General features: G+C 34.8%; 1 protein-coding gene across 2 annotated transcripts in view; it reads right to left on the bottom strand.

Moving 5' to 3' along the window:
- OLFM3 (olfactomedin 3) overlaps nt 1–12,228 on the bottom strand; it is a 193,153-nt gene that overhangs the window by 75,446 nt on the left and 105,479 nt on the right. The window contains exon 2 of one of the 2 annotated variants that reach the window (XM_035717949.2): nt 5,662–5,776. The exons of the other annotated variant lie outside the window; for it this stretch is intronic. The gene's annotated coding sequence lies outside the window, so the exon portion shown is untranslated. The remainder of the gene's footprint in view (nt 1–5,661; nt 5,777–12,228) is intronic. 2 annotated transcript variants of the gene reach the window in all.

Below are 12,228 nucleotides of genomic sequence, written 5' to 3'. Positions count from 1 at the left end.
TAAAATAAGTTGTTTCTAAATTCATAATCTGGACAAGAAGATATCTTGACTTTTGAAATGGGATATGTCTTTTCCACCCTTTCAGTTTTTCATTTCTTCCTCTAACCTACCTTGATTAGGATGTGTAGGCTGTCCTCAAAAGAGGGATAATCACCACACCTTTGTAATTCTCTATTTCTTATAGACTTGGAACTTCTAAAATGTAGTTTTACTATCAATGACGATTTTTGAAAATGCCTTCTTTTCTGCTTGTTTACCACGTGACTTTAAAAAACTAATTGTAACAATTTTTAGTAGAGAAACTATTAGTAAATAGGCACATGTCTGATTAACCCAGAAAGAAGCCAGGAGAAATTCCAATAAATATTTCTTGAATTTAATGCTATCCCCACCACTCATATGTTATATTATATATTGGTAGTACAGCTAACACTATCATATTTGAGGTGGAAGTTCTAATATATCTCGATCATTTTTTGCCTTTATGTAGGCAGCTATTGCTATACTTTCTTTCTTGGATCCCCACTGCATAGTAAAAATTCTAATAACATAATAATGATGATAATAACAGTGACAAATATTAATTGAGCATCAGTCAAATATGAGGCACTATATTAGGAATCTTCAATATACTGAGTAATTTGATCATTGTACAAATTGAGGTAAGTGTCATTATGATATTTTACAAATAAGAAATTTGAGGCTCTACAATATCAAGTACTTCACTCAGAGTCACACTGAAGAATTGGTACTAACCTATCACTAGTGTTAGTATTGTTACTGTAATTGCATCGTGATACTGTGTGAGATAAGACTGGGAGGAGAAGGCAGATTTTTCCGTAAGTCTGACTTTGAGAAATAGAGACAGGGAGAGGGACCTGTCTTATCTACCCAACTGCCTACATAGTTTCCAATTGACCGGTCAGCCTGACAATTTTGTGAACCTGATTTAAGTAATGAACAAACATTATACTGAAAGTTATTGCTAAAAAGTTATTGAGATCTAAATCCCAACCTCTCTTATTTGTAGATTAGAGTTTCTGAGTCACAATGACTATGAATCCCCTCATGACTAACAATTTCATTAAGTGGAATTATTTCTGAACTCATAGTTCTGGGTGAAATCTATTTAAATACATTAGTTTATGAAACAAAGTAATTAAATTCAGTATTAATGAAGAAAAAGTGGAAGGACTCTGTATACACTAGAATTTTAAAATAATCTCCCCTAGGGCATCTGGATGGTTCAGTCGGTTAAGCATCCGACTCTTGATATCAGGGTTGAGTTTGAGCCCTGCACTGGGCTCCATGGTCGATGGGGAGCCTACTTAAAAAAAAAAAAAATGGGGCAGCCCCGGTGGCGCAACAGTTTAGCACCGCCTGCAGCCCAGGGTGTGATCCTGGAGACCCGGGGTCAAGTCCCATGTCAGGCTCCCTGCATGGAGCCTGCTTCTCCCCCTGCCTGTGTCTCTGCCTCTCTCTCTCTCTCTGTCTCTATGAATAAATAAATAAAATTAAAAAGAAATGTCCCCTAGACTGGAAGGAAAATTACTGGGATGGAAGCTGGTGACTAAATTAACATACATACTATATTAGAGCAATGAAATTGTTCTGAACAATACCTTAATGGTGGGTACACGTTATACATTTATCAAAATCCATAGACTGTACAACAAAGATAGTGAAGTATATTGTAAACTGCTGACTTTAGTTAATAATAATGTATCCATATTGGTTCATCAACTGTAAGAAACATACTACATTGTGTTAGCTAGACAGGCTGTCCTAAATAAGAGATTTATTTTTTCACAGTTCTAGAAACTGGAAGTCAGAAATCAGGGTGCCAGCATAGTCAGGTTCTGATGAGAGCCTTCCTTCCAGTTTGCAGGTGGCTGCCTTCTCACTATATCCTTCTGTGACAGAAAGAGTTTTAGTATCTCTTCCTTTTCTTATAAGGGTGCTAATCCCATCATTAGGGCACCATCTCCTCTGATCTCATCCATCTCAACCTAATTATTTCCCAAAGGCCCCATCTTTAAATACCATCACATTGGGGGTTAGAGCTTCAACACATTAAATTTGAGGGAGGTGCAATTCAGTCCATAGCATATATTAATACAAGATGTCAGTAATGGGGGAAGCTGTGCGTGTATGTGTGGTGAAGAGATATATATGGGCACACTTTATACCATTGGGTCAATTTTTCTGCAAGCCTAAAACTGCTCTAATTACTAAGTCTATTAATTTTAAAATCTAATTAATTAATTAATTAATTAATTAAAGACTATTTACTTATTTATTAATGAGAGACTCAGAGACCGAGGCAGAGGGAGAAGCAGGCTCCATGCAGGAAACCCAATGTGGGACTCGATCCCAGGACACCGGGATCATGCCCTGAGCTGAAGGCAGATGCTCAACCACTGAGCCACCCAGGTGTCCCAATTTTAAAATTTTAAATACATAGTCTAGGACACAAGAAGAATTAAATGAAGAAATGTAAAGTGCATACAAGATGTAGCAGTTTATAATCCCTATAAATAAATGTTTTAAGACAGTATTATTTCAAACATTTTTTCCCTATCCTTAGACCACTTGTTCACATTTTGAAGCTATAGCAAACCCCCCAAATGTTCACATGGAAGGGGATTGGAAAATAACACCAATTCTTATATGTGACTTCTAGTAATGTAGTGAAAATGGCCTTGCCAATTTTGAAATAACTACAAGCAAAGACTTCAACACCATCATTTAAGTGAGTGCCATTAACTAGATTTTAAATGACTAACAAAATGATTTAACTTTGCTTGAAAAAATAACTGGTGCAAAAATGGGTAAACTATTTACATATATGACTGGTTTGCCCATGCTAAAGAAAATCTATCGGAATCCTCTGGCTGATTCAATGTTACTCTTCTAACTTATTTACAGTACTTCAGATTAAAGGATTTCAGAAGTAACACAAGGAGGTTGTAAATATTTAAAAGATACCTTAGATCAGCAATTCCTGAGGTTCTCTCTGTTTCAATTTTTCCCTTATACTTAAAATGAAGATGGGGATTGTCATAAATATTCATTTCATGAATATCTTTCCACAAGTCTCTTCCGACAGCGGAAGCCACCTGCTCTGAGCAGTCTTCGTGTGCAAAATGTATTAGAGGGAATTGGCAAATGCCAGAAGGCAGGGGTGCCAAGTGTTGGATGGCTTCTCCTTCCTCCATACAGCAACTCCCAAGGCACCTGGGCAATGAACACTCAGAGAAATGATGGCTGCTGGGCCACTATATGATGGTTTCCCTCTAAAATGCTTTCACAAACTTACATTTACTAAAGCATCTCTATATCCTCTGGGATGAAGAGTGGCTAAAAGATACATGTTACCTTCAGAAGAGGGCACTTACATAGCTCGACCTCTGATGTTTTGTTTGTATTTCTGTTAGGATGAAAACAAGTCTAAGTCTGGCCAAAGTAAAAGATAATTTAATGTTAAAATTCCAAATAAAAATTTGTCAGTTATCTGTTTGTTAAGCTTTTTATATTTTGATTTTCTTTCTTTTTTTCATAATAACCATTCTATCTTAATTCTGTATGTTAAAATATTTTCGGAGACCAGCACAGTTTAAATTTTCAGTATAGGCTATAACACATTATTGCATTACATAATTGTTTTTATATTGTGTTATGCATCATAGTATCCTATAGTGGGATGGACACAGGATGAAATCACCATATTAGCATCCTGTATCTAACTAGCCCTGTCACTTTCTCACCTGTGTGACTTGGGGTAAAAGGTCAGTTTGTCAAAAAACATAATTATAGGATAGCAGGTACATATTAGTTGGTGTTGGATCCTTCATGGAGCCATTTTAAAATGAACAAATAAGCTTACCTGTGAAAGTTCTTTGTGAAGAATAAAGTAGTATGTGAATATTAGTTATTAAATATGCAGCTAATTGCAATGTTTAATTATCAATGGTATGAGCCATCTTTATTTTTAATTCATTGATAATTTGAAGCAGTGTAGAGTCAAGCCAAAACCTTGAAAATATTAACCCTTCTGTTCATTTAAGACAAGAATGGCATAATCAGAACTCCTTAGGGAAAAACTAGATCCCTCTGTTTTCATCCACTTTCCTTCTCAGTCCTCACAGACTTCCTGACATTGAATATGATGCCTTGACTTCTATTTTATAGGCTGGAGAGCAGATTAAGATACAGAACCATGTGTTTTGTCCTGGTTAAAGGTGTTCATATTTTATTGATGCCATTGATGTATCTTAAAAACTAGTTTTTTTTCAAAGAGCTATATTTCCAAAATAACATAAATAAATTAAAATCATCATCTGAAGTTACCTTTGTACATTTTAATGTTTCTGAGAAAGTGTTGTATAATTGTTTTAGAATATGAGAAAGAAAAAATGACAGATAGGTAAAACCTATTCTAGACTTGTAGTTTTCAGTGTCACTTTCAATATTAATTTTTAAAAATTAAGCTGAAATAGATTGTTATAGGAACAATCTTACTAAAACATGATCTCAGTTTAAATATTTTAAGGTAAATTAGTTGGTTACATGATGCTTAAGGATTTAGACTTTAATGAAACACATTTCTTTCAGATTTTATTTATATGACACATTTTTTCATTAAAGCTTAGTTGCAACTTTAATATTGTTACAGAATCTTAGGACTGTTTAGATTTCTTTAGAGTTTGCTGAAAAGTTTTCTCCATTTGATAATTATGAAACTGGTTAGGATGTGTATGGAAGGTGACCTCACTTTAGATGCAGCCAAGGCATTGAGAAGACCTTGTGAGCATGCTCAGGAAGCACAATGGAAAGTTAAGTACCTTTCTCAGTGAATGTTCACAGAGAGGCCACAACTGAACACTAAAATCTTCATTTCAGTGCAAGCCCAGGAGCTTCTGGAAGTTGACAAGCCTTTGGAGAGACTCAAAGCTGGATTTTAAATTTTGAAATAGACATAATATTACCTAGTAGGGAAGCCTAAGCAGTGTGTGTGTGTGTGTGTGTGTGTGTGTGTGTGTGTTTAAAGATTTTATTTATTTATGAGAGACACATAGAGAGAGACAGAGGCAGAGACACAGGCAGAGGGAGAAGCAGGCTCCATGCAGAAGCCCTATGTGGGACTCGATCCTGGGTCTCCAGGATCATGCCCTGGGCCAAAGGCAGGCGCTAAACTGCTGAACCACCCAGGGACCCCTAAACAGTGTTTTTAATTAAGGGGATGGTATAGAGGATTGTTTATTCCAAGTTGTTGGGTCAATGCTTATATGCTTCATTTGGGGATATTGGCTGGTATAGAATGAAAGTGCAGCAGTCCTGAGTTAACCTGTGCCCAGATTGTTGTGCTATAAATCTCATCATCGCCAGAGGAAGCAGCTATACAGTTTCCACGTAGAGCCCACAACTCATGTAGACATTCATATATGTCGGTTAGCCCACTAAATTATCATACCAGAGGGAAATAGACTGCCAAAGGTTGATAAATTTATATCTCGCATCAACTACAATGATGAATAATGGTGCCCTCTGCAGCTTGAGACCCTTACCTGGCTTGAGATTGGTGATTGTAAGTTAAGAGCAGGGGTGGAAATAACAGGCAGGATTTCAATAACAGACTGAGCTCATGTCAAAAGTCATTACCTGTGAACTATCTGTGTCCTTAGTAGCAACACATCTTCTGGATCAGTCTTCTGAGCAATAACAGCAGAGTTCTCGTAATCAAGCCCATGATGGTAGCAGAAAATCTTACACAGAGCTTTTGAAAACAAAGGCAACCAAAATCCCTGAAAACATTCTGAATTAGCTTCATTACATATGTGTTTGTGCTGTTAGGATCAGGTGTAGTTCAATTAGCAGAAAACAGTTATGCAAATAGCATTTAAGTAGACCTTATTGTGGATTTTTAATCAATAATTATCTTACCTCAGAGAAATCATATCAGCTGCAAATATATATGTGGTTTAATCACAATTGTTGGCATACTGACCAGCAATGATTGCGAAAGTTTTGAGGAAAGTCACTAAGGGAGGGAAACATAAAGGGGTAATTTGGAATGAGCTGAATTATCCCCTCAGCTGTGAAGTCCTGACAAAGTTAAAGGAAAGCTATAAAACTTATTCAGAGGATGTCATGGGTCTTGATAGATTGGAGTAGCATTCTTTTATGAAGGACTAATGAGAATCCATTTTTGTCTGAAACAGAAAGTATGGTTTAGGGTTTATCTATTAATCACTGTATTTTCCTTTCAGTATCAATTTTCATGGTATTATTTATATCTGCTACTGACTCTACAACATAGTTGAATGGTAACTTTCTGATTTTACTCATATTTCTTCCTATTCTTGATGATATCTCTATCTTACACAAATGAGAAACTATTCCTTAAGATAATAACCTTCTTTCAAATCAATACTTCAGCTGTTTTGCTGTATCTTAAATTATTTGATGCTATGCTCTATATAATTTCATCTTCTCTTTGTAAAAAATTTGTGTGATATTTGTTGGATATTTTATATATCTGTCTTGGATTTAATGAGCTGTTTTGCTTTTTGATGCAATACATTGAGTCTGGTTCCAAAATCCTTTTCTCCTTTCTTTTACCATGGCTGGAATGTTACTAATTCACATAGTAAACGTGGGTTTATATAGAAGCCTAGATTTAGCTATGGATTGATTGAATGCCATTTTGAGAAATACAGTTCTGAGTAACAAACAGCTAGGTACCTTGTATTCTGTATTCAGAAATTTTTAATTTATAGAATTCTGATACAAAGACCATTTGGTAAATGCATTTTCTAAATTTCTTAAATATTCACAGAGTCAGCACTAGCATGAATTTGTAAGAGGCAAAACTTCAGTATCGGATTTTTTCCTAAATTACATTTTTATTGTAAGGAAAAATTGTTTGTTGTGTGTTTTTTAAAAGATTTTATTTATTTATTCATGAGAGACACAGAGAGAGGCAGAGACACAGTCAGAGGGAGAAGTGGGCTCCCTTGCAGGGAGCCCAATGTGGGATTCAATCCCAGGACCCTAGGATCACAACCAGAGCCGAAAGCAGATGCTTAACCACCGAGCCACCCAGATGGCCCAGGAAAAATTGTTTGTAAAAGATAAAACAACTCCATTTTAGGGAATGTCTTCCAACCCCTAAAATCTGGGGTTATAAAAAGAACAATTGATACAACAAACATTCAAGCATTTTCTGTCAGAAATCTCATCTGTTTTTCTGTATTCTTGCCTAAATCTTCAATATTGCATATAGCCTTCTTATGAAAACATGTTGAAATTATTAACTATTTTTCCACTAATTAATTGTTTCATTAGTTTTATCTTATATACATGTCCATGGAAAATTAGTTCTATGAAAAAATATGTACATAATTGATTTTAAGATACCATTGAGTATTAGATGCAGCATAAAGATTAATGGTGTTTTTGAAGAAAACTGTATTAAATAAATATTGATTGTGAAATAATCAAATTTCCAGAAATGTTATATTAAAAAAAATAGACTCAACAAAAATAGTACCATGTTATTTCTACTCAGTGTGTATATATATATTTCCTCCTAGTTCTGATAGTGTTAGGTAATCATATATTCAGTCTCCGTATATATATTGGACTAGGGTAACCCTGAAAAATATCAAGCAGGCTTTAAAACAAACCCCCTTTTATGTCTGTTCCATCTCCAATCAGCACAGCCTCCCAACCTTGCAGTTGTGGCTGTCTACAGGATAGTACTAATCTGGCATCATCAGAGCTTTTGGAACCTGGAGAACTGTTTTAGCTGTAGGGACAACACTGATATCAGCCTGGCAGGAGGTAAGTATGAGATTCTGACTATGAGTTTGACATCTGCTGCATCTTTGTACAAAAAAACCTACAATAATCTACACCCTCAAGACAGTGCTGGATGTCACTGATCAATTACAGTTGCCAGTAGTGAGCAATTTATGAAGGTCTAATCAATCTCAACAAAGATGGGATAGGTAGGTAACGATGGTAAGTTTCAGGAAAATATCTGAAGATTTTATAAAGTCCATATTCCTGCAAGGAGCCCCAATTACTCCTTCTACAGCAACACCAGTGGAAATGATTCCTATATAGATCACACTGAAGACCAGCTACCCTTCAGTGAAAGTCTAAATACTAATGCCTAGTCATACCATTTTAGAATGAATAAATAATTTACAAACCAAAAAGGTAAAATAATTACTGATTTTACACTATGAGAAGTCTTCAGGAAATTGTCAAATGTCTGTAGTGTCTTTTTGTAGACAACATTATGGGACTGAACCTACCCATTGGTATTCTGATTGTCTGTGAACTGGTCAAGAGCTTGAAATATACCAAACCCATACATTTCCTGGGGACCAAGAGTCTTTGTGGATAGCTGCAGAAACTATAGCTGCTCAGGACAAAGTCAAGAAGTTAAGGCACCAGGAAAATGACTAGCACAGGGAAATTTCTTCCAGGGCAGCTGGGGGGCTCAGTCTGTTAAGCATCTGCCTTCGGCTCAGGTCATGATCTCAGGGTCCTGGGATCAAGCCCCACATCAGGGTCCCTGCTCAGTGGGGAGTCTGCTTCTTCCTCTCTCTGCTCATGCTGTCTCTGTCTTCTCAAACAAGCAAACAAACAAACAAATAAAATCTTAAAAAAAAAAAGAAATTCCTTCCTATGTACTGCCCCGACATCATCATGCATCTCCCTTTGCATGTCCCATTGACCACATCTGTCAGATTCTGAAGTTGGAGCTGCAAGTGGGAGAGTAGACACTCCCATTCTTATTTCTTTCCTATTTTATTTTTAAATTTATTTTAATACCAGTGTAGTTAACATACAGAGTTATATTAGCTCCTCCAGGTATATAAATATAATGATTCAATAATTCCGTATACCTCTCAGTGCTCATCAGATATGGAAATGCAATTCATGGAATAAGAAATAAAAATAGGGAACAAATATATGATAATGTATTTAAATTCCCTAACAGGAAAAAGAAAATTTGAAAAAAATTATTCTAACCTTATTAAAATGATAAGATCTAAAACATCTTTTAAATTAGTTTAATGTGGGAAACTGCAGTCTCTTGCCCAGCTTGGTTTGCAGGGATAGAGATAGGAAGGCATGTAAATTGCTAAAATCTCCTGTAAATTCAGCAGTGTCTGTTAAGATTCTACCCTTCCCACAGTTCAGATTATTACAGAGGAAAAATCATTAGTACATAAAGATATATGTACCATGCTTAGTACTGTCAAGGAATATGAATACCAATTAATAAGGTAGTAATTAAATAAATGATCATATATTTGTATTCTATGATAGCATGAAACTATTAACACAAAAGTGTTTTATATATAATTATTGACTTGAAAAGATTCTTATGTTTTATTTTTTAACGGGAAAAATCAAATCAGGATAATTATGGTATTATTCATTTTTATTGATCAAAAAGAGAAGAGGAAATATATATGTAATAAATTTATATAAATACTTGGATATACTGATCTAGCACAGGAAACTTATGTCAAAATACACATAAAATTGTTAGCATTACTTAAGGGTAACGGAGTTGAAAGATGCTTACTTTTTTCTATGTATAATTGAAATATTTAAATGCATTATTTTTGTAATTTTAAATATCTTTTCATATGATTTGAACTAACAATTCAGCTTCTCAGAAGTCATCCTAAGAAAATAATTGAAAATCCAGGAAAAAAATATAAGGCAAATATCTTCATCTATATTACAAATGACTACTAAATTGGGAACATCCTCCAAATCCAAAGAAGACTGATTGAATCATATTGCAATCCTAAGTATGATATTCATGGGCATTAAAATTGTACCTTTCAAAAAGCTTTTAATGATCTTAGAAAATGGTTATTTATATATATGTATATATTTAAAGATTTATTTGAGAGAGTGCGTGTGGCACATGAGCAGGAGGAGAGGCAGAGGAAGAGGGAGGAGAGAGAGAAGCCTTAAGCAGACTCCCTGCTGAGTGCAGAGCCTGATGCTAGACTCTCAGGACCTTGAGATAATGACCTGAGCTGAAACCAAGAGTTTCAGCCAGGTGTCCCAGTTATGATATATTAAATAGAAAAATAAAGACAACCATTGCACACATAATAATGCTTAAGACACAGACACACACATCCTTATGCACATGCTCATACATAACCATACATGTACATACAAAACGGAAAACAACCTGAAAGTTAACTATTGTGATGAAATATTTTGCTAGGATTTGTATTGATATCATTTTAACTTCACTTTTTAAACTTTTCTATAACTTCTGAAATTGTTGTAAAAACATCTAGTGATTTTTTTTAGTTTCTCAAAAGAAAATATAGGAGCACCTAGATGAGTCAGCCGTTTAAGCATCTGCTTTTGGCTCAGGTAGTAATCTCAGGGTCCTGGGATGGAGCCCTGCATTAGGCTCCCTGCTCAGCAGGAAGTCTGCTTCTCCCTCTCTCCCTACCACCATCTCCCCCATGCTCACGCACTTTCTCTCTCTTGCTCACTCTCCCAAATAAATAAATAAAATCTTAAAAAAATACATAGCCAACATGAAAACACCAGAATAATCAGAAATTTAGTGAATTGTTTAAAAGGGAGTTGATTATCCTTCCAAAGTAAAGTTTCTGATATCTGTATAAAAGAGTTAATTATTTCACACATTTATGCACTATGGTTATTATGCAGAAAACAAAATTGAGCATACAAACAAAACCCAATAAGGTTTGTTTCTGGTAGACTGAATATAGAGAAAATCCTGAATCTAAAACTCAGTGAAGAAAAAAAAAACACTTGTTTCAGGTTTAAATCATTATAAACATATAATTCATGAAATAATTTGGAAAGATATAAGTTCTATAATAATAAAAAGAGGTTGTGGCTCAGCAAATCTGAGACAATAGGTTAGGTTATTAGCATTGAAATAAATTAATCTTCAAGCAGCAAATATTTCCACTTTATAGCTGATAGTGTGAATCTTTCAGACCTTATTTAATTCAGTATAATTGTAATCTAACCAAATATTTGGATAATTTGAGAACCTGATTTAATAAAACAGCCTCTCGTCCAGTAAGTATTAGTAATACATGTGTTTTCACAGTGGTGTAGCAAATTTATCTTCCTAATGATTCTGGTTGAACCAATGTCAGAACCCTGCAGATAGTTTTTGGTGGAAGAGCATATTACTTCAACCCAGCTCCTAGAATTAAGAAGGATTTAGCTAGAGATTTTGAATTTGCACATAATCCACCCCATGAATCAATAACTTAGTATGTAAAATGTGCAGTGCCTTCTTGTTTGGGTTAGGCAGGGCAATCTAAAACTTTTGCAGAGATTCAAAGAGCAAACTTAAAAATGATCATTAATTCCAAAGGAAATAATAACATACTTTGTCAAGTCTTACATATACAAGGAAGATAGACACAGTATGAATAACATGCTAATCATTGCTAGATGAATGTATTAAAATAAAAGCAATAAAAATGTAAGCAGTGGAAGAAACAAACAAAAATATTGATGATCCACTGACTAATATTATTCATAGGAAGCACAGTTTTTTTTTTTAATATTTGGATCAGTTTCTTACACAGTATTCCCATTTTAAGTGGATTTGTCTTTTTTTCACAAGGGTTCAAGAGTCCTTTTAATACTTTCATGATGTGGTAAATAATAACGATCAATATTGATATGCATTAGATCATCTACATTACTGCCATTTTCATTTTTGAAAAGCCCCAAGTATGGTGCCTAACTATTAAAGAAAATAGATGTTGTTAGCAAAATTTCTGATGAGTATATGCAAAGCTATCTACACTTAATTCATTATTAGTATTTAACATTTCAGATTTGGCATGGACATTACTTACTGTGACAATCATGAAAAATAGTGGTATTTCACTATATAATAGAATCATACAGATTTGCCATCTTTTTTTTTTTTAAGATTTTATTTATTTATTTATTTATGAGAGACACACAGAGAGAGAGAGAGAGAGAGAGAGGCAGAGACAGAGGCAGAGGGAGAAGCCGCTCCATCCAGGGAGCCTGATGTGGGACCCAATCCCAGGACTCCAAGATAACACCAGGGCCTGAAGGCAGGCACTAATCTGCTGAGCCACCCAGATGTCCCTAAATTTGTCATCTTTTAAAGATAATAATGTTGAATATGGCTAACTTTATACA

This window comes from Canis lupus, chromosome 6, assembly GCF_003254725.2.
Source record: "Canis lupus dingo isolate Sandy chromosome 6, ASM325472v2, whole genome shotgun sequence".
NCBI lineage: Eukaryota > Metazoa > Chordata > Mammalia > Carnivora > Canidae > Canis > Canis lupus.
The sequence above is the reverse complement of the archived record's forward strand: the minus strand, read 5'-3'. Positions and strand labels throughout refer to the sequence as shown.